This window comes from Danio rerio, chromosome 23 (genome assembly GCF_052040795.2).
Source record: "Danio rerio strain M-AB ecotype USA chromosome 23, GRCz13ab, whole genome shotgun sequence".
Taxonomy (NCBI): Eukaryota; Metazoa; Chordata; class Actinopteri; order Cypriniformes; family Danionidae; genus Danio; species Danio rerio.
Window position 1 is genome coordinate 8805001 of NC_141043.1, and position 20459 is coordinate 8825459.

Sequence of the window (20459 nt, forward strand, 5' to 3'; positions counted from 1 at the left end):
GATAATGTAAATAAGCGCAAGTGAAGGCTGTGTGGATAGTGTGTCCGCACACACGATGGTATCATCATGTGCAAGTTAAGGCACGATTAACTATTGGCCCTCAACAATATATTCTTCTTTCTTACGTTTTTTAATTGCTCTCATTGGTTGGTGATTGTTTCGCATGCAGTGAACAGCGAAAATAAATAATGGCATAGTGTCCTACCTAAATAATATTTGTATTTTTAAAATGGCAAAGAGGAAGTCAAGCATATATGTATTTAAGTAAATCTGTAAATCTGACAATGAGCTTGATCAAATGAGATCTCAAAAAGATAGAACTTCGTCCCTGAATCAGTATAGCAGGAGACAGAAGCAAATCGAGTCAATTCAGCCAAAAAACATGACAGAAGAAGTTTCATAAGATTTATGTTTGTGGCTACATGTTTGTTTTTATACATGATTGACCCATAACGTTACATAGCACAAAAAAAAAAAGACTTTTTAGAAATGTAATGCTTTTTTTAACGGTACGGTATGCTTTTATGGCTATTTTCACGGTCAAAAGGTACCTAACAGCGAACCGTACTGTACCACTTTTAGGGTACCCTTTGCAAAGGTTACCTAAAGGCAGAGCCAGATCCACACCTCAACACTACTGGTTTACAGAGATACTTCTCTCGCTCGAGCAACGAGCCAGAATGAAAACAAAGGAAACGCCTAGTTTTAAATACACAGCCGTCACTTTAAACTGTAATAATATATACATATATTGATGAGCCATGATCAACCCGAGCTCAATTAAACCTTGTCGTCATCTTGATGAACAGCCACAAAGGCAAGAAGAAGAACAGAATCTACCCTGTGCTGCCTTTTTACAAGATTGTATAAAGCGCAAGCGGTTTCGCTTTTGTCGTGTGCATTCTGTCTATATTTGAAATAAACTTCTTGAGCTGATGATAATAATATGATGTTTTGATAATGCGTGATAATTGAAGAAAAAAAAAGAGTTTATATTGTTACAAGCTGAAGAACACTAATTTGATATTGTTAATATATATATATATATATATATATATATATATATATATATATATATATATATATATATATATATATATATATATATATATATTATATATTATTATTATTATTTTTTTTTTTTACTCAGAGTAAACCATCCTCTATACACTGTTTTTTAATGGCCCTAATCATTTTTGATCAATCAAAATTTAATATTTAATTTAAAATGTAATAAGATGTAATCAATATTTATTTATTTATTATTAATGGTCACAATAAACAATAATGTCAAGTTTTTAAACTAGATTTACTAAGGACAATCTACTCATTTCCTCATAAAACAAACCGGGCTTTAGAACAAGATAAAGCTCTTCCACCTTACTGGATTACAGTAGACATCCATCGTAGTGCAAAGCAGCCTGCTCTGTGTCAGGTTAAACTCTACAGATGGTCAAACACATCCTTGGGGAAACATTCTCACCAGTGATTATAAACAATTGGTTTGTTTCCCCATGGAGAGGTTTTTGTTTTCCCAGCCAACTACACTTAATTGAGCCAAAGAAGAGCTTAATAAATGCTTAAATCAGGTGTGCAAGCAGTGGACTCGAACTAAATAACATGCCTTGTGCCTGCAGGACAAAACACTTCAAACTGACAAGAGACTGAGCTGCATTTACTTACTACATAAACAGAGTTTCCCCTCGTGACTCAGTGCACGGAATGTGAATGAAATGAAATTTGCACTGTTATTAAGTTTGCCTTAGTAATTAGATCTTATTAATATAAAAAAATTGAATTTTTTAATAATCTAACAATCCTAAAAAGGCCAATTCAATTTCATTTTTATTGCTGATAAACCACACTGAAACTTTCAAGCAGTACTTCATTCAATTAAGCATGCATCTTTCATTTCAGTTGAATATTATTTGTTTTATTTTTCAAGTAATATATTTTCAATATAAGTTAAATTGTTTTGGCCAATGTAAAATTTTAAGGTTATTCACACAGGCCAGTGCATGTTTATTTAACAGAAACTCAACATGCTTTCTACTTTCATGGACTTAAAAAATATAGTTAAGAGTTCACACTTGAGCTGATGATTGTTTTTTAAGCAAGTTTGGCATGCTGTCCCGGGAGAGAGCCCTGAGCTCAAAAGGTCATCGAGCCCGGAGTTTTAAGCTCAGGGAGATCTCGACAACTCCCCCTTTTTAATAAGACCTGATGACTAAAATGATTGCTATGAGATATGCTGCTGGATGAGAGTATGACTAGTGCTAAATTTAGATTGATCAATTTACTTGTAGTGCAAGTTTTTGGAATGTGGGAGGAAACCGGAGAACCCGGGGGAAACCCACACTAGCACTGGAAGAACATGGAAACAACTGGGCCACCGTGCCACCCTATGAACGGAAATGTGGAGGAGTAGGGGTGGAAGGGGGGGATTCTTCAAATCGAAGATGACTGTAGTGAGAAACCCTGGCTCTTTATTGTGGGTTAGGAATCATCTGATTGGTGGATCATAAATAGTTAATGCAGAACCAGCCGTGATCAATCATAATCATGTGATACTTTTGAAATTAGTTTATAAATAAACTTAGTTTGAGGCAAATAATTTATTTTTTATTGGCTCAAGTGATAAAATTTAGACGTGAAACCATTACCCTGATTTTTTTTAATTGGATGAATGAACATGTATGGGAATTGATTTTGATTTTTGATTTTGATTGAAGCTATATATCTTCTAATTTAATAGAATTTCTTCAACAAGACAAATACGCTTTGTACCAGGTTATATAACATTGTTCTCAGGAAGATAGAGGCTGTTTTTTCAATTCCAAGAACGCCGAAAACGGACTTGCGTTCTTGTGGAGACCGGTCTTGCCAGGTGTCCTCGGAAGAACGAACTCAGGAGACCGTGAGAGCAGAGAACGCGTCCTTTGAGAAATGAGATGAGCAAACAAACCTATTTCCTTTATCAAGATGTTCATGGTAATGTTTACTTTCACCGTTTATTCAGGGAAACTCCTGAGGTAAATAAGTGATATCTCTGAACTTTAATAATAAATCTAAATAAATTGCTGTGCTTCCCACCTCCAGTCGCAATGACTTCTGGGACTTCTAAAATGAGTTTGGTGCTCAAGTCTGCATTGGTGCGTCCTCGATATCAAGAACACATCCGGGAAGTTTCACGCGTCCTCTGTTCTTGTGGTCTTGAGTATTGGAACTGAACTTTGGCAGCTGATGATGACGTTACATGAGAACATGAGGACGCAATATCGCTGAAGAACGCATATTTAGAAACAGCCAGAAAGTATTGTTTAAGGCTAATTACTTTTTTTCACTAAATCAAGTGATAAAATTTAGATGTGAACCTTTAACCTAATTTGTAATAATTGGGTGAATGAAAACTTTTTTCAACTGCAAAAAAAGTTTTTAATTTTAATTCAATGTTATCTAAATCAAAAACTAAATTAACTTTAAACACTTTATTATTTGTCTATGACAGGCTTTAAGAGATTTTCCATAAGAGATTTTCATTGTGCAATGTGCTAAAAATTTTATTTAACAATATCATTAAATTATTAGAACATTTTTATATGAGATATCAAGTGCAAATTTAAATTTAGTATAATGACATTTAATATCTATCTGATATCACAATTTTAAAAGAGCGGAAAACAAATACAATATCTCTTTTACCTATACCCACATTGTCTATTTTTTCATTATTTGTACTTTTGTATTGTATTTTTCTACTGAATTTTGAAATTCAAAATGGATGTTTAAATCAATGTGGTTTCTGCAGAGTCTTTATTATTTAAAATGTGTTCATCATAATTTCATTTGTTTTTCAGAACATGCATTATACATATTCAAACCAGCCACTTTTTTAGGCACACCTTACTAGTTCCGGGTTGGATCCACTTTTGCCTTCAGAACTGCCTTAACCCTTCATGGCATAGATTCAACAAGGTACTGGAAATATTCATTTAAGATTTTGTTCCATATTGACATGATTGCAGCACACAGTTGCTGCAGATTTTTTTGCTGCACATTCATGATGCGAGTCTCCAGTTCCACTACATCCCAAAGGGGCTCTATTGGATTGAGCTCTGGTGACTGTGGAGGCCATTTGAGTACAGTGAACTCATTGTCATGTTCAAAAACCAGTCTGAGATGATTCGCATATTATCTTGGTGGAAGTAGCCATTAAATAATGGGTAAACTGTGGTCATAAACAGATGGACATGGTCAGCAACAATTAATACTCAAGTAGGCTGTGGCATTGAAACATTGCTTAATTGGTACTAATGGGCTTAAAGTGTGCTAAGAAAATATCCCCCACAGCACCACCACCAGCCTGAACCATTGATACAAGGCTGGATGGATCCATGCTTTCATGTTGTTGATGCCAAATTTTGACCCTACTATCTTAATGTCGCAGCAGAAATACAGACTTAGACCAGGCAATGAATTGTATGCTCAGTTTCATGTTCTTAGCTAACAGGAGTGGCACCTGGTGTGGTCTTCTGCTGCTGTAGCCCATCTGCCTCAAGTTTCGACGTGTTGAGTGTTCAGAGATGCTCGTCTGCATACCTTAGTTGCAGGGCCAAAACAAGCTGAACTAAAGCTCTAGGCAAATGACGGTTGTGCGTGAAAATCCCAGTAGATCTGCAGTTTCTGAAATACTCAGACCAGCCCGTTTGGCACCAACAACCATGCCACCTTCAAAGTCACTTAAATGACCTCTTCTCAATTCTGATGCTGGGTTTGAACTGCAGCAGATCGTCTTGATCATGTCTACATGCCTAAATGCATTGAGTTGCTGCCATGTGATTGGCTGATTAGAAATTTGCGTTATCAAGCAGTTGGACCGGTGTACCTAATAAAGTGGCCGATGAATGTACATGTTTATATAACAACTTTTTTTTTAACTATGTCACTAATCAAAATCACAGCGCATGAAAAAATAAAACCACAGAGTTTGATGTTGAGTCTTAAAATCGAGAACCATTTAGTAAGTTGCAACCTGTGGTCTAAATGTAAATAAAGTGAGTAAGGTGTGTGTGCGTGTGTGTTTGACACCAGCAGCCTCTTTCCTCTCCCTCTGTCACTATGATAACATTACAACTGAGCAATTTCTCTGTCTGACACGTGCGGTATGGCCTGAGATGGAGAGATTCTCTGGAGAGGGATAGAGAGAGGGACAGGTGCCACGATGTGTCAGAGCACGCCATGAGATTCAATCAAACTCAATCATTCAGCTCAGCACTGCAACCATCTGACTGGTAAACATGAATACTTCTGCAGCCGTGCTCATCTATATTATAAATCTGGTCCATCTCGGTTTCACTCTGGACAACACAGGGGAAAAACAAGAAAAGGCATCATTTGGAAAAGTTATATGGCTGCAGAGATGTCTCTCAAATTTCTTTCCACTAAAAAAAAAAAGAATAGAAAAAGCTAGACAGGTCAAAATAAAAACAGGTCAAAAACTAAAACACAGGCACAATCTAAACATGTGATGCCATGATTTTTTTTTTGTTAAGTATTAACACTTTTTTTGACATTGCTATTACATAACATATTATATAACAAATTTGTTTTCAGTCTATAGCTTTTTTTCAGTTGGCCTATACTCGACTTCAACGCTAAATATAGATGCTATAACATTGGGTTGATTTGTGTTTTTTTAGTACAGTCCACATGACTGGATTTGATGACAAGTGTTTGTTTAATGCAGGGCAAAGCTCCAAGGTTAGCAATTCCCCATCCAAACAGTTGTTGAATTTGTTTGAATTAATTTGAATCAAAATCATTCATTTTCCTTCGGCTAAGAGTACTTTCACACCTGTGGATTGATTCTTTTGTTCCAAAACAGGGATTAAAATTGTGACAATGTTTATTTTTGTTATTAGTGGGCTTCGCTTTTAGGTCTGGAGGCCCCCTAAATGTATGGGCCCTTAGAATCCGTGTATAAGCCCCAGAATCCATGTATGGGCCCTTGAATTGTTAGACTGTAACCGCGGCTGTTCTTCCCACGGCACTCATCGGTGCTTTCATTTCTAAAGCCAAGTGCAGCCCTTTCTTTTGAGCAGGTGAAGACAATGACCAATCATAGGGGTGTAAGACCTCGTTTGTCAGCGCTCAAAAAGCAAGCGGGATACATTTATATTAGTTAATTCGCTATAAATGCTCCTGTTGTATTCTGTGCATGTATTGGAGTTTTGTTTTAAACATTCAAAAAGAGGGTTTTCTTTGAACAGGTCAAATTAAAGGTATAGTTCATACAACGCAATCTCACGGCAATTCGTAACTTTATTTTGTTCATATGAATTCGTACGATCTAATTCATACAATTTAGGACGATTTGCTCATCACCCAATGGCGGTTGGGGTTAGGGGTGGGGTTGGGTGCCACGACTCCTTTTTTAAAATCGTAGACTTTCGTACGACTGAACTCATACGAATTTGTACGAATTAGCCAGTAAACTGACAAAACGTAAAATACTTACGCTTCCTCTTGAGATCAGGCTGGTTCAAATATCTGACTGCTTGTATTAAACGACAAAATTGTATTACAAATAATATATAAATATTAATATAATTATGGATTTTAATAAAAAAATAATTGTGTTGTGAAGAAAAAATCTAATTTTATATGGAAAGCATCGTCAATGCACCGAAATATCGAATTGAACCGAATCAATGGTATAATAACCATAACCGAACCGTGAGAACAGTGTAGTTTCACACCCCTAGTCAAAACCAACCATTTCATACTAGGCGTAAATAATCTGGTAATAAATGAAAATATAAAATTGTTTCTGAAGATTTTTTTTTTAATTACATATACTTAAGCCACATACCTGCTATGGAGATATCAGATGTATAGACCAATTTGACACATTGAGTAAATGCACTTTAAGGCACCTACGAGTTATCTTTTGCATTTTCTTGATTACTGTCGCCTCTAGTAAATTTGTGTAATTTTAATTTCCTTTTTTTAACAATAGTTGCCCCTTTTCATTTTTGCTGTGTGACCATGCCATCCAAATTTTGTAGTTTGCAATAAAAAATAATAATCAAAAATTAAAAATAAACAAACAGTCAACAAACATCAATGCATACATAAAATCAACAATCCAATTAAATTAGAAAATCCCACTCTTCAATCTCCGTACGGAATTTCAGATATCGTTCACATCCATGTGAGAGTCAGGCTCTCTAAACAACATCTGATAACACTGACCTTATTAAAAACACCAATTCATGTGAACGTTTCATTCGGTATTGATAAGATCTGTGAGGCTGAGGCACAAGCTTAGGACAAAAGAGGTAGTAAAAACACAATATATGGTGTATTTTAGCATGTCCTTGTTGGCTATTGTGTGTTTTTTATTTTTTTGCAGATCTGGTCGGCACAGAAAAATAAAACGTTATGAGTATTTCTGAGGCAGGTCATAAATCACCAGCCTGGTTAGAAACTACAATAAACACACACACACACATACAGAGTGTGTACACCGACACACAAGAAAGCTCAGAAAATGACAAATGGCCATCCAGATAACAGATGCAATAACTAAGCACAACAAGCATTGTCTTTTTAGTGCACTTCGGCGGTTTTAATGTGCTGAAGCCGTTTGATTTATATGTAATACCTAATAAAATAATAAGCACAGGTGATTCAAGGTGATTCTGTTTGAAAGTGCTTTGCGCATGGGGTGCCAAAGGTTTGTCCTTCGTCTGAGCTCTTAGCAAAAGGTAAGGGACATTCAGGCAGAATTAAAAACATCCATCATCTACAGACGCGCACACAAAGTTTTTGAGATGGCCAAAATGAGGGGTGTGTAACAATCTATAGTGACTTATAGAAGATTGAAAAGCCATCATTTACTTCAGAAAAACAAACCCACACTTTCCATTTGAACTCTTTTTTTTTTTGTGTGTGGTGGTGGTTGCGTTTGCACTGTGGGGTTCGAGATAAAAGACGAGAGTACATGTGATGTTTTATGACCTGAGCTCTTGACAGCGTGTGATGTTATTGGACGTCACTTATCAAACCTAAACTGAGAAAGACCAAAGGGCTCCAATAAATCGACTGTCTCCTAGCAACAACTTGACTGGTGACTTTCCTTCTCTCGCAGGTTGAACCTCTATTAGATTCTATACTGGATGACAAGGGGGAGATTGGATATTTACTGTATGTATGGTAGAGATGCTTTGATTAGTCGTTTTGCAGGCAATGCAACTAGTGATTTCTTGTCATCATCACAATTGGTCAAAATAGATACAATATAAATTGTTATAGATCCTGACCATTCAAGCCTTTAATAAGTAGGGATGTAATGTTTTACCTGACTCATGATTAGATACGATTCAAGATACTAATCTTACAACTCAAGATTTAGTTACATTTTTTTTTTTTACAAGATTATTTGAAACTAATTTGGTGAAGAGCCCTGTCATTTTTTTAAATGCTGCACATTTTATTTTATTTTTTTATGTTCAATGAAGTAAAGAACTCAGGATTGTCTGGATCTTGATGTGTTAACCCCTTTTGTAAAACCTAATGTAAAAAACCCAGGTGTTATTATGGATAGTGACTTTAAACTGGATAAACAGATTAATTCGGTAATTAAAGCTAGTTTTTTTTCCAGTTGAGGCAATAATCCAAATTAAAGAGCCCATATTATGGGTTTTTGACAATTCCCCTCCATGTAGTGTGTAACAGCTCTAAGTGAAGTGAAGTATCCAGCTAAGGCTTAAATCTGTTAGTGTACAGTGTTTAAAACCGTTGATTCATCTATAAAAGAATTGACTCATAGTGCTTCAAACGAGTCGCCTTGATAACAAGTCATTAGGTGTTTCGCCATGACGTACTAATGAAACCAAGTTATTCACGTGCATGCGCAAACCCGGGAGATTTGAAACCTGCGGCCCCGCCCTCTGACACAGAAACCCAGACACACACACACCCACAAACACACACACACACACAAACATGCTGGTCGATTGAAGTCACACTGCAGATGGATATTATCGAGTCTCTACCCAAAGATGAAACCTCAGCATTATAGCCAAGCAGTTGGAAACTACTGGAAACTTCTGCAAACTACATGCTACAAAGAATACTTCATTGGCGTTTGTTAAAGAAAGGTTCAGTAAAGAGTAACTTACTGCTGGACATGTTAGGATGGGTTTCTTCCTCCATTTCTCAAGTGTAAGTACGTGCGATTAAAGTTGTTGCCTCGTTTACTCTAGCTTGCAAATGTATTTAGTTGTGATTTGTTACTTGTAACCGTGTGTACTGTATCAGGTTAACTTGCTTTATTCTCTTATCGCGTGCAAAGTCACGTTAAAAACGCGACGCGTGCTGCTTTGTTTATGGAGCTCTGTGGACGAGGGTAGTGTGTGTGTGCGTGTGTGTGTGTGCGCGTGCGCTGTCGTCCGGAGGTATGTGTGTGAGTTTGTGTGCGCGCGCGCGTTGTCGTCCGGAGGTGTGTGTGTGTGCGCACGCGCAAGGACGGGGACAATATGTGTGTTTGTATGCGTGTCTGTGAAAAGAGCAGAGTGAGACAAGCTAGGAGATCTCCTTGACAGTTTTTGGAGTTTTTGCTCAATAAAATAGTTAGTCGTCTGTATTTTCAAGTCCATCGACTGTATTTACATTGACCCACTGGCAGCTAAAATCCACGCCTACACTATCGAGCGTGTATGCACTGTGATTACTTTTATATTGCTGATTAGCTGTTTGGCATTTCACTCTCTGACTGAAGGCAGTCGACCAATCGCAACAGACTGTCATCGGTCCAATCAGCGCTTATTAGCTTCGCACTAAGGAGGGGTTTGGGAACAAATGAATCACTGGACGATTCATACGGGGGTCGCTGGGATAATTAGGTAAAAATAAATGCAGATTATAAGACCATGAAAGTGTTTTTTGACCTTGCATGCATATTAAACTGTTGTTGGAGACCCTTACAACCAAGATATGACCCTATTTCACGTATAATATGGGCTCTTTAAAGTCTTTTTGTCTTTTAACAACTTTGGAAGGGTTATACATAGTTTTATCTCTACTCTAGATTATTGTAATGCCCTCTATGTTGGTATTAGCCATACCTTCATTACTTGTCTGCAGATGGTGCAGAATGCTGCTGCTCGTTTCCTAACGGGAGCACATTACACCCATACGGGCTTCTCTTCAGTGGCTTCCTGTAAAGTTTAGGATACATTTTAAGATTCTAGTCTTGGTGTTTAAATGCCTAAATGGACTAGCACCAAGATACTTGTGCTCATTAATCCAGTTGTACACTACATTAAGGGCACTTAGATGTACTGATCCGTGATATTTTTATCTAAGGTTATTATACCATCAGAATCTTATACTGACCCATGCCTACCCACAATGCATCGCCGCTGTAAACAGGAAGATATGGCCTAGAATGCAGCCAAAATAAATTACCTTTCCTTGCTGTTACAGTAACGCATTACTAGTTACGTGTTACTGCCCACTGTTCATGGCTGAGCTAAAGTGTTCAACATTTACTATTATGATAGTTTGAACCAGAGTAAAGGTTATAGGGTCAGATGGAATCTGTGAACATTTTTGCTATTTCTGGGCAGAATTTTGGTAAAAATCTGCGGATTAATGTGGAATGGTTTTGGGAATATCATAAGTAAAACCTTAATATAGGAAATAAAAAGTAATACCTTTTTAGCTAGTATTTAATGTTTACAGTGCAAATTCAATTAGATCCACTTTGTTTGGGAAACAAAGCAAGTCTCACACATAATATATCTACAAAAAAGACAGAAAATATTACTTTACAAACTATATTGTAAAAAATCATAAAATGTTGATATTAGTCAATAATATTACTGAAATTTGTTTAAAAATGGAATATATGTGAATTTACACACATTTACACAAGTAAATAAACAGAATTAATGATAAGCTAAAAATCTGCGGAATTCTGCAAGCATAGATTCCGTGTGGGCCTAGTTATTTCACACTGAATCTGAAAATTTCATCCATAATTTTCGTACATTAAAAAAATTATTTTTATTTCATGTTGTGTCGATCGTAATGCCACCTTACAATCAAGTAAAATACAGAATGCCATCTCTTGAGCCTCTTTTAGCACAAAACAGTGCATAATACAAAGACAATGTAGCGAACAGCTAAGAACCCTATGCTGGATTCAGTGACTGCCACACCTCTCCCCTGTTACCGTTTTTGACATATTGCCAGTCCCTGTTCAGGATTTGTTTACGTACGTAAATGTGTGAAGCATCACAATCAATGCATCAAAATTCCACTGATTTCCTGAAAAAAAAAAACTTTGCATTAGGGGATAATGCAGCGCAGCTCTTTGATAAGGAGATGTTTAGCGTTTTTTTTTTTTTTTTTTTTTTTTTCAGAATCAATTAATTACTACTTTTTAATACTAGTCTAATTACAATTAGACTTGTTGTGCAAGGTTTTTGTACATAAAAAAAAAATAAACACATACGAAAATTTTGTACTTCAGTATTTAACTGGCCTTAAGGCTGAAAGCCATCAAAGTGCTAATGAGAGATGAGTGTGATATGGCACAAACACAGAAGAGCTTTTATTTTGCTTAAACTGATTGTTACCGTGTTATGTTTCTCGTTTGATTTTTTGTTTGATTTGCATGGGCTTTAGGCGCACCAGAAAGTCAATCATTCTGCTTTGAAAATGTGTGTTACATGCTGGAACGGCTGTCTTTATTTTGGTTCTTTTAACCCGCCCAATGCCAGATTATTCATTTATATTTCAGCACCCCGGGTTGCCTCGTTGGAAAACCACATATTTCATTCATTTATACAGAAAGGCTCTCAAAGCATACACCCGTGACCAACATGCGACATCTAGTGGACAGTAGCAGACTCCGAAATAAGACGCAGATTCAGAGTTCCACATGAGGTGGTTATTAATTAGCAAATTATATAAATATTAAGAACATATAAGCATTAGGTTAGGTGGATACACTGTAACCCCGTGTCCTAATAACACGCTATGTGACGAGATACGCAGTGATACGCAATTTGGCTGTATGCACCAGACGAAACGCGACAGAAATTTAAACACGGCCATTCAGAAGCACAGAATATGTACTCACTCAAGAAACGGTAAGGTTTGTAATCAATTAATACATATTAAATCTTTTAAACATTATTAAATGTACATGCTGAATCATGCTGTTAATTTTATTTTCAAGATCTGAGGTACAATCTGCTGCTGCTTTCAGTAGTATGGCAGTAAATGTCATGTTAAATGGCATTTAAACTCACATTGTTAGCATTTAACAACCTAATAAAACACATGAGGTTTACCTTTTTTCTGTTGTTCAGCTGAAAGGAATAGAAACTGTTTCTAACATATCAGTTTGAGATGTTGGTTAAAACAAAAACTCCTTTTAATATGGAAAATATTTGTTCTATCGCGAGTCATTGCTTTTATTTAAAACACGACTTAAATCAGCCTTTAGGCTCAATAGTCAGACTCGCTCCTGTCCTCAATCTGGCAACCTCTGCTATACCTAGTACAACCACTAGGTGTCAAACTCACATACTGCACCTTTAACAAAATCCCTATTTTATTATAATATTATTTTTGCTATTTTGCTAAATTTGTTATTAAAATTAATAGCATTTTTAAAAAGAAATTACTTGAGGTAATTGTTAGATAATAGCATGGTTCATCTAAAAACAAAATAATAATATGTGCAACCAATATGTTACCATTATACAGGCTCTCACAGAGAGAAGCTAAGCAAAATGATGATTTCATTACACAATAAATCACTGTAATCCTCTTCATTTTAAACACCTCCACGATGCGCATGGTGCTCTTTAATAATTACCACATACATTAAAATAAATGTTCAATATAAAATGTAAAATTATTTTCATGCGGATTTATGAGGCATGAATAGTTCTACAGAATGAGAGCCGGAAAAAGCTCCAGACGTGCCGTGAAATCAAAAACAGAGCAGGTGGAAAGGCTTGTCACCAACAATTAGCTTGTATTTATACTATTTGATGCTGTGCAATTCTGATGGATGCAAAAGATGAATTAAGACGAGACAGACTGAAGAAAAAGCTAAACATTAAAGGTAATGTAGGCAGATGGCTGACTAACCGAATGAAAAGATAATTGGTGCCAATTGAAGTCAGCAACGCTATACATAATTCTTTTCCGACTAAGAAAATGACTGATGTTTACAGGGTATGAGAAATTCCACCATATGCCTATTTGTTGCATCAGTGTGTGTTATCCATACATAGAACTTGTATTCAATTCATCCTACTGTATAACCTATTATACCAAAAATAAGCATATTTATCTGCTTGTGGGGATATTGCAAACTGTGAAATGGCAGATTTGGCATTTATTTATTCTGTTTAGGCTTTCTCCAGCCATTGGCATCCCTTCTTGGCTGAATTTTATGACACTGTGAACGCCACATGAGTCTTCTCTTTTAACATCCACTTGGCATTATTTCACTTCAGCGATTTACCATTTTTCCTCTCTTTTTCTAGAACATGAAAACTCATACATCACACACAATTATCCCTCACAAAGCTGCTCCTTCGGGACAATGAATTCATCAGCATTCTGATTGCTTGGCGTATCTCTTGCTTTTTTGGCATTGTCTTCACTTTCTCTCAGACTGGCCTCTTTTTATTGTGTTGATCCATGCACAACTACACATTATAATGAGCGTCATTTGCAAAAGCAATGGGCCTCATTCAAGAAACACAAGCAAAGGAAATTTCAGTGTAATTTTCCGCTAAATTGAAGGAAACAGTTTACAGTTTCGTGTGTCATTTCTCACAGAATGATGTCTGCTGCTCTTTCATGAACCGCCCATGTGATTGTTTCCAAACAGGCTTTACGGTAACTCTTTACAGTAAAGTTCTATTAGTTATTAATTGTAAATGTATATACTAACATAAACAAACAATACAAGTACAGTGCATCCGAAGTTTACATAGCGCTTCACTGTTTCCACAATTTTTAATGTTACAGCCTTATCCCTGAATGGATTAAATTTATTTATTTCCTCAAAGTTCTACACACAATACCCCATAATGACAATGTGAAAAAAGATGTTGAAACTTTATTAAATTTTAAATTAAAAATTAAATTTATTAAAAATAAAAACCCTGAAAAATCACGTGCATAAGTATTCACAGCCTTTGCCGTGAAGCTCTAAATTGAGCTCAGGTATGTTCTGTTTCCACTGATCATTCTTGAGATGTTTCAGCAGCTTAATTGGAGTTCACCTGTGGTCAATTCAGTTGATTGGACATGATTTGAAAAGGTATGCACATGTCTATAGCTGCGTCCCAAATGGCACACTATACACGATGCACTCATGCACTATGTACTAATGCACTTACACACTCAACAGCATAGTAATATGCATGTAGTGTTGTCCCAAATGGAGCACTAATGTTTTTTTTACTAAACGGAAATTCAAACCGTTTCGCTGATGACATTTGACGGTTGGTTGAAATAAATGGCCAAACTATCAAATGATATCTGCCGTAAGTAATGCTGCATTCACCATCAGGAGGCACTATACATCACTCTCGTAGGAGAATTTTGCTTTCACCGCCCAAAATAAATAAAGTTATCCAACATGTGCACCTTATGGCTCCACCTCTTACACTACGTGAGCAAACCTGCGGTCGTTGAGTGCGTGAAGTGTTCATCATTACACACTTCATTTTACCGGCTGAATGAGTGCATCATCCGGGAAATTAAAGTGCACTTATTATTTTTAGAATTTTCAGTGTGAACGCACTGCTCACACTATTTAAACTACAAAATGGCGTAGAATAGTGAGTGCACAAATATGCGATTTGGGACGCAGCTTATATAAGGTCCCAGGGTTGATCGTGCGTAATTTTGTGCTTTGTCATGCACTAAGACAAAGGAATTGTCTGAAGACCTCCGAGACAGGATTGTTTCGAGGTACTAGGCTGGGGAAGGTTGCAGAAACAATTTTGCTGCTCTAAAAGTTCCAATGAGCACAGTGGCCTCCATCATCCATAAGTGGAAGATGTTTGAAAACACCAGGGTTCTTTCTTGAGCTGACCAGCCATCCAAGCTGAGTGATCGGGGGAGAAGAGTCAGGGAGGTGATCAATAACTCTCTAATCACTCCATCTAAGCTCCAGCGTTCTTTTGTGGAAAGAGGAGAACTTTACAGAAGGACATCTGTGCAGCATTCCAGCAGTCAGGCCTGTAGGGTAGAGTTGCCAGACAAAAGACACTCCCTGTCTGGAATTTGCCAAAAGGCATCTGTAGGACTCTCAGACCATAAGAAACAAAATTCTCTGGTCTGAAAAGACTAAAATTGAACTTCTTGGAGTGAATGTCAGGGGGTTACGTTTGGAGAAAACCAGGCACCCCTCATCACCATGTAATACTATCTCTACAGTTAAGCATGGTGATGGCAGCATCATCATGCTTCAGAGTGCTCTTGACCTCAAACTGGGGTGACAGTTCATCTTCCAGCAGGACAACAACCCAAAGCACCCCCCAAAATGTCAATGGAGTGACTTCACAACAACCAATGTCCTTGAGTGGCCCAGCCAGAGCCCAGACTTAAATCATATTGAACATCTCTGGAGAGATCTGAAAATGGCTGTACACCATCGCTTCAAATTCAACCTGAGCTTGGGTTACTGCAAAGAGGAATGGGCAAAAATTCCCAAAGACAGATGTGCCAAGCTTGCGGCATCATAGTTGAAAAGACTTGAGGCTGTAATTGCTGTCAAAGATGCATCAACAAAGTATTGAGCAAATTCTGTGAATACTTACGTTCATGTGATTTTTCAGTTTTTTTTTTTTAATAAGTTTGCAACAATTTAAAAAAATACTTTTTCACATTGTCATTATGAGTATTGTGTGTAGAAATTTAAGGAAATAAATGTATTTAATCCATTTTGGAACCAGGCTGTAACATAAAAAATGTGGGATAAGTGAAGCACTATGAATACTTTACAGAAGCAACGTGTTAAGTTGTTCATTGTTAGTTCTTGATAACCCATAACCAATGTAAAAATCAAAATGTAAAATTACCAGAGCACATTGTTATTATTTAGGTTAAAAACAATAATTCTCTGAACAAAAAAAGTCAATCTTCAATTAAATCTGACAATATGCTTCTGCGTTTAGATTGAAGGTCCTGCTCTGTTGACGTCAGTTTGACAGCTTCACATGTATTATTTTTAACTACGCCCCTCGTACCATTTGTTTGCTATAAAAGAATAATATCCAAATGAAAGCCCCGTCCCTACTCAACATTACATTTCAGCAAACAATAACTGACTTTGGCATTGTTTTTCAAATAAACAAGTGTGTTCACTTAGCATGTTTCTTAAATATCTGCAACATATTATACTGTCTTTATGCTTTAGAAAAGTCAAAAACCTACATACAACACATTTAAGTAACATGAAGTAATGGAATAATATACTGAAGTTTTAGTGGTTCATTTACACTGATCAACAAACAGCTTATGCCGAGTTCAGACTGCATGATTTTCCAACTAGTCGTGTCACTGATGTTTTCACACTGCATGACTATCTGGGCTGGCGTTTCGTCGCTGCTTTGTTTACACTGCAAGATGGTTCGGCGACATGGACTTTCACATTGCATGACTTTACTATAGGGAGAATCGCCGACAACTTCGTCCAAACTACGTCTCACAGGTAAAAACATGTAGTATGTCTTTTGTTATTAACTACATAAAGAGAAAGAAGCCTTTAATGGGTTGGTCCTTAGTCCTGTCAAACCACCACTAGTTTTCCCTCCATTTCGTGGTTCCAAATAAACCGAAAAAGGGCGCTTTGAACTTCTCCCCCAGCCTCCCGCTGGCCTGCAGCAGGTATACACACACGCACACACAAGAGAAAGCTGCTCTCTCATTGGCTGTAGGCGATGGCTGATGTTATTTTCAGTCAAAACTCAATTCACACGGCATGATTTGAATCGCCGACAGCTCCAGATATTTAGCACACCAAATATCTCACAGGCATCGGCGACTCATCTGCGATTCTCTCAGATCGCGTCTTTGATCGTTCATACTGTGTGATTGTCACTCACATGCACGAGCAGCGATTTGCCTGTGATTTCAGGCATTTGTCGGCGAGCCAAAATCGGGGCTAAAATCACGCAGTCTGAACTAGGCATAAGTCCCTTTATTAAACCAGGGTCGCCACAGCGGAATGAACTGCAAACTTATCCAGCACGTTTTTACGCAACGGCCCTTCCAGCCGCAACCCATCTCTGGGAAACATCCACACACACTCATACACTACGGACAATTTGGCTTACCCAATTCACCTGTACCGCATGTCTTTGGACTGTGGGGGAAACCGGAGCACCCAGAGGAAACCCACACGAACACAGGGAGTACATGCAAACTCCACACAGAAACACCAACTGAGCCGAGGCTCGAACCAGCGACATTCTTCCTTTGAGGCGACAGCACTACCTACTGCGCCACTGCGTCGTTCAAACCCATACCATAAATTAGACCACTAATGTTGCATTCTTGCGCATAATTCACAGAGAAAGTGTTTTTCCAAAGTGTTTTTTTTTTTTCAATTGTTCTTCTGTAAACACACTAGGTGGATTTATTTGACTGCAGCAGTCATGTATGGGGTATATGCCGAAGCATGCTAATAGGACTTTTAATTTGCCATTAACTTGGGTCAAGCGCTTCCGGCGAATTGAATGGCAATGCAAAATCCGGTGCGTTTAAGGTCTGTTTTCTTTAAAAATCAGCGATCTCCACTAGCTGAGTGATATCCGATTTAAAGTGGGTCTCAGATTGTACAAGAAGCACTGCATTAAATTACATTTCCCCAGCCATATCTTTATTATATGAGCATTTATTTTACCCCTTTATATTCAATGGAGCTTCTGCGTTAGCCTGCCGATTCTGACGGGCGCGTGCGAGTAAACGGCTTTTTGTCTCGTTTTACGCTCGAGCAACTAAATAAATGCTAAAGTTTAATTAACTGAAAGTATTTTAATAACATTACAACATCGATGCTGTATAAGGAACCGTATAAAATGAGAAAAAGTTCACAATAACAGGTCGGCATATACCCTATTGTATCTTCCGCAACGTCTCAAACAAACAGCTTTCTAAAAATGCAGCACTCTAGTGAACAGAAGCTCAGACACTTTATCTTTGCTTCCAGTCCATTTAAACTGTGAATGCTCTGCATATCCAAAACATTTAAGAGACTGAGTTTGCAGACTGGCTAATTGATATAGCATTACTTTACTTCACTCTTTCATTTGAGGTAAAAAAAAATATATATATATATACCGGGAATGTGTATTCCTGTTTGCGGCTGTCTGTAATTTATTTATTTATAAAATTATGGTAATATTTTTTACAGATCTGTGCAATTACAGAGGAATTCAGGCGAGCAGAAGAATGCACCACTGATGCTTGATCTCAATTACTGGAAGTCACTTGCAAAACTATCTCAAGTTTAAAAAAGAACTTTTATTACAGTCTATTTTTTTATGTTTTCTCAAGCAAAGCTAATTTATATTCTAGGGGTAGGGGAAACGGATGACACATTTTGGATGGATTAATTAAAGTATTGCTGCGTGTAATCAAATTGTCAAAGATCACTGTCAGTGAATTATAAATTGCAGGAGACTATTTACAGTAAATATGAGGTCTGCGTGTTCAGAGTGTCAGTTTGAATTAATGGTGCAGTTTTGTTTACTACTACAAACATTTATTTTTTATTTCAAGCATTGTACCACATTATGTGGAAAAAAAAGCTATCATGATATGAAGAGTTCAGATGCAAAAACTTTTAAGTGCCATCTGAAATTTTCGTCTAATATTACCAGTTTTCTCAGGCTTTGATGTCTTGATTGAGTAATTTTGCTTTTATGGCAAAGAAAAGGGTTATTTTCATCAATTTTAACATGAAATAACTCAACATAAACATAAGAGCCTGAGAAAAATGCTGAATGCAGAAAAACATTATAGATGGCACTTAGAGGTTTTTGCATCTGATCTCTTTATATGTTATGTACACACAAAAACGTGTACATATTAATGACAAAATATGTATAACTTTAATAAAAACATTAAAATAATTTATTTTATCCTTATTTATCTTTGAAAAAAATTCTTATATTAAGGAAGTTTATGTTTGTACTAATTATTTTTATCTACATTTTCCAAAGGAAACTGCATGCTAAATAATTAAATGTTTAAATGTTTGTTTGTTACTAATAAATATTAAAAAAATCAAGCATCTTTAATTAAATCATAACTTTAAGAACAGATTTGATTCTAAATATAAAAATGGCACCAAAAGATTCCTCTATTCTAATATTTATTAGCAAAATAAATTAAATTAAATAGTTTAATTTAAATATTTTAGTTTCCATTTGAAAATCCACAATTGACAAAATAATGGCAAGTGGGCATATGCAATAAATATGTATAGCATCTGGGAAAACACTGCCACCTAACGGCTTCTCCTGGCAACACTCATGCTTTTTAAATAAACGCCTATAACTTGATAAATTATAAATTAGCATAACCATTTAAAAGAAAATTAATAAATCACCACTTAACAGAACTATACTTCTGCACAACGAAAGAAAAAAACACTTCGAATTTAATTATCAGCTAGTGCGGTCAGTTTGCTCTGAAGTTATTTATTTATTTACTTATTTTGCTTTCTTATTGAAGCTACACAAACAGGAGTTTTAATATAGTAAAAAAGTTTCCCACAAACAACTGATCACATTTAAGTTGGTCATTTTAAATCATCATCTTTGCCATGGTATTACTCCAAAAAGTCTTCTTACAAAGTATGCATTTTGAACAAACCTGTTATTAATTACTCACCCTCGTGTATAGTTCCAATTCCAAATGAAGACATTTAGATTAAAACGAGCCAAATCCCTCAGCCAGAAAGACGAGACGTCCAAAGTCCAGAAAAGAAACCAAAAACGGTGACTTCAGTGATTAAAAAAGCACTAAACGCTTGTAAACTATGGTGGAAATGCTTTTGTTTTCTTTCCCGCGTCAGATAATTAGTTTGCCCGTCTACTACGTGTAATGTGATTTGCCATGAAAGGCAGCATCGCAATACGCATGCGTCGTATTTGTCATTAGTAAACGCGCACCCTAATCTGATGCAGAAGTTTTTTTTACTTGTTTATATTTATTTGTTTGTTTGTATGTTTATTTATTTATTTGTGAGTTTGTTTGTTTGTTTATTTATTTATTTATTTATTGACCCACAAATTCCATAGAGCTTCATATTAGTTATTAGTTGAACTACTGAATCAAATGTTTTAACAAGGTTTTTGGTTCGTTTTATGGAACCAAAATGTTTATGTGGTTAGCACTGT

At 36.5% G+C, this 20459-nt stretch overlaps 1 protein-coding gene across 9 annotated transcripts in view; it reads right to left on the bottom strand.

The window, feature by feature from the left end:
* oprl1 (opiate receptor-like 1) overlaps window positions 1-20195 on the bottom strand; it is a 317839-nt gene extending 297644 nt beyond the window's left edge. For 4 of the 9 annotated variants that reach the window (XM_087305425.1, XM_087305423.1, XM_087305421.1 and 1 more), the window contains exon 1: window positions 19951-20195. The gene's annotated coding sequence lies outside the window, so the exon portion shown is untranslated. The remainder of the gene's footprint in view (window positions 1-19950) is intronic. The other 5 variants (XM_087305418.1, XM_087305420.1, XM_087305422.1 and 2 more) reach the window with 5 other exon arrangements.
* Between the last annotated feature and the right edge of the window lie 264 nt (window positions 20196-20459).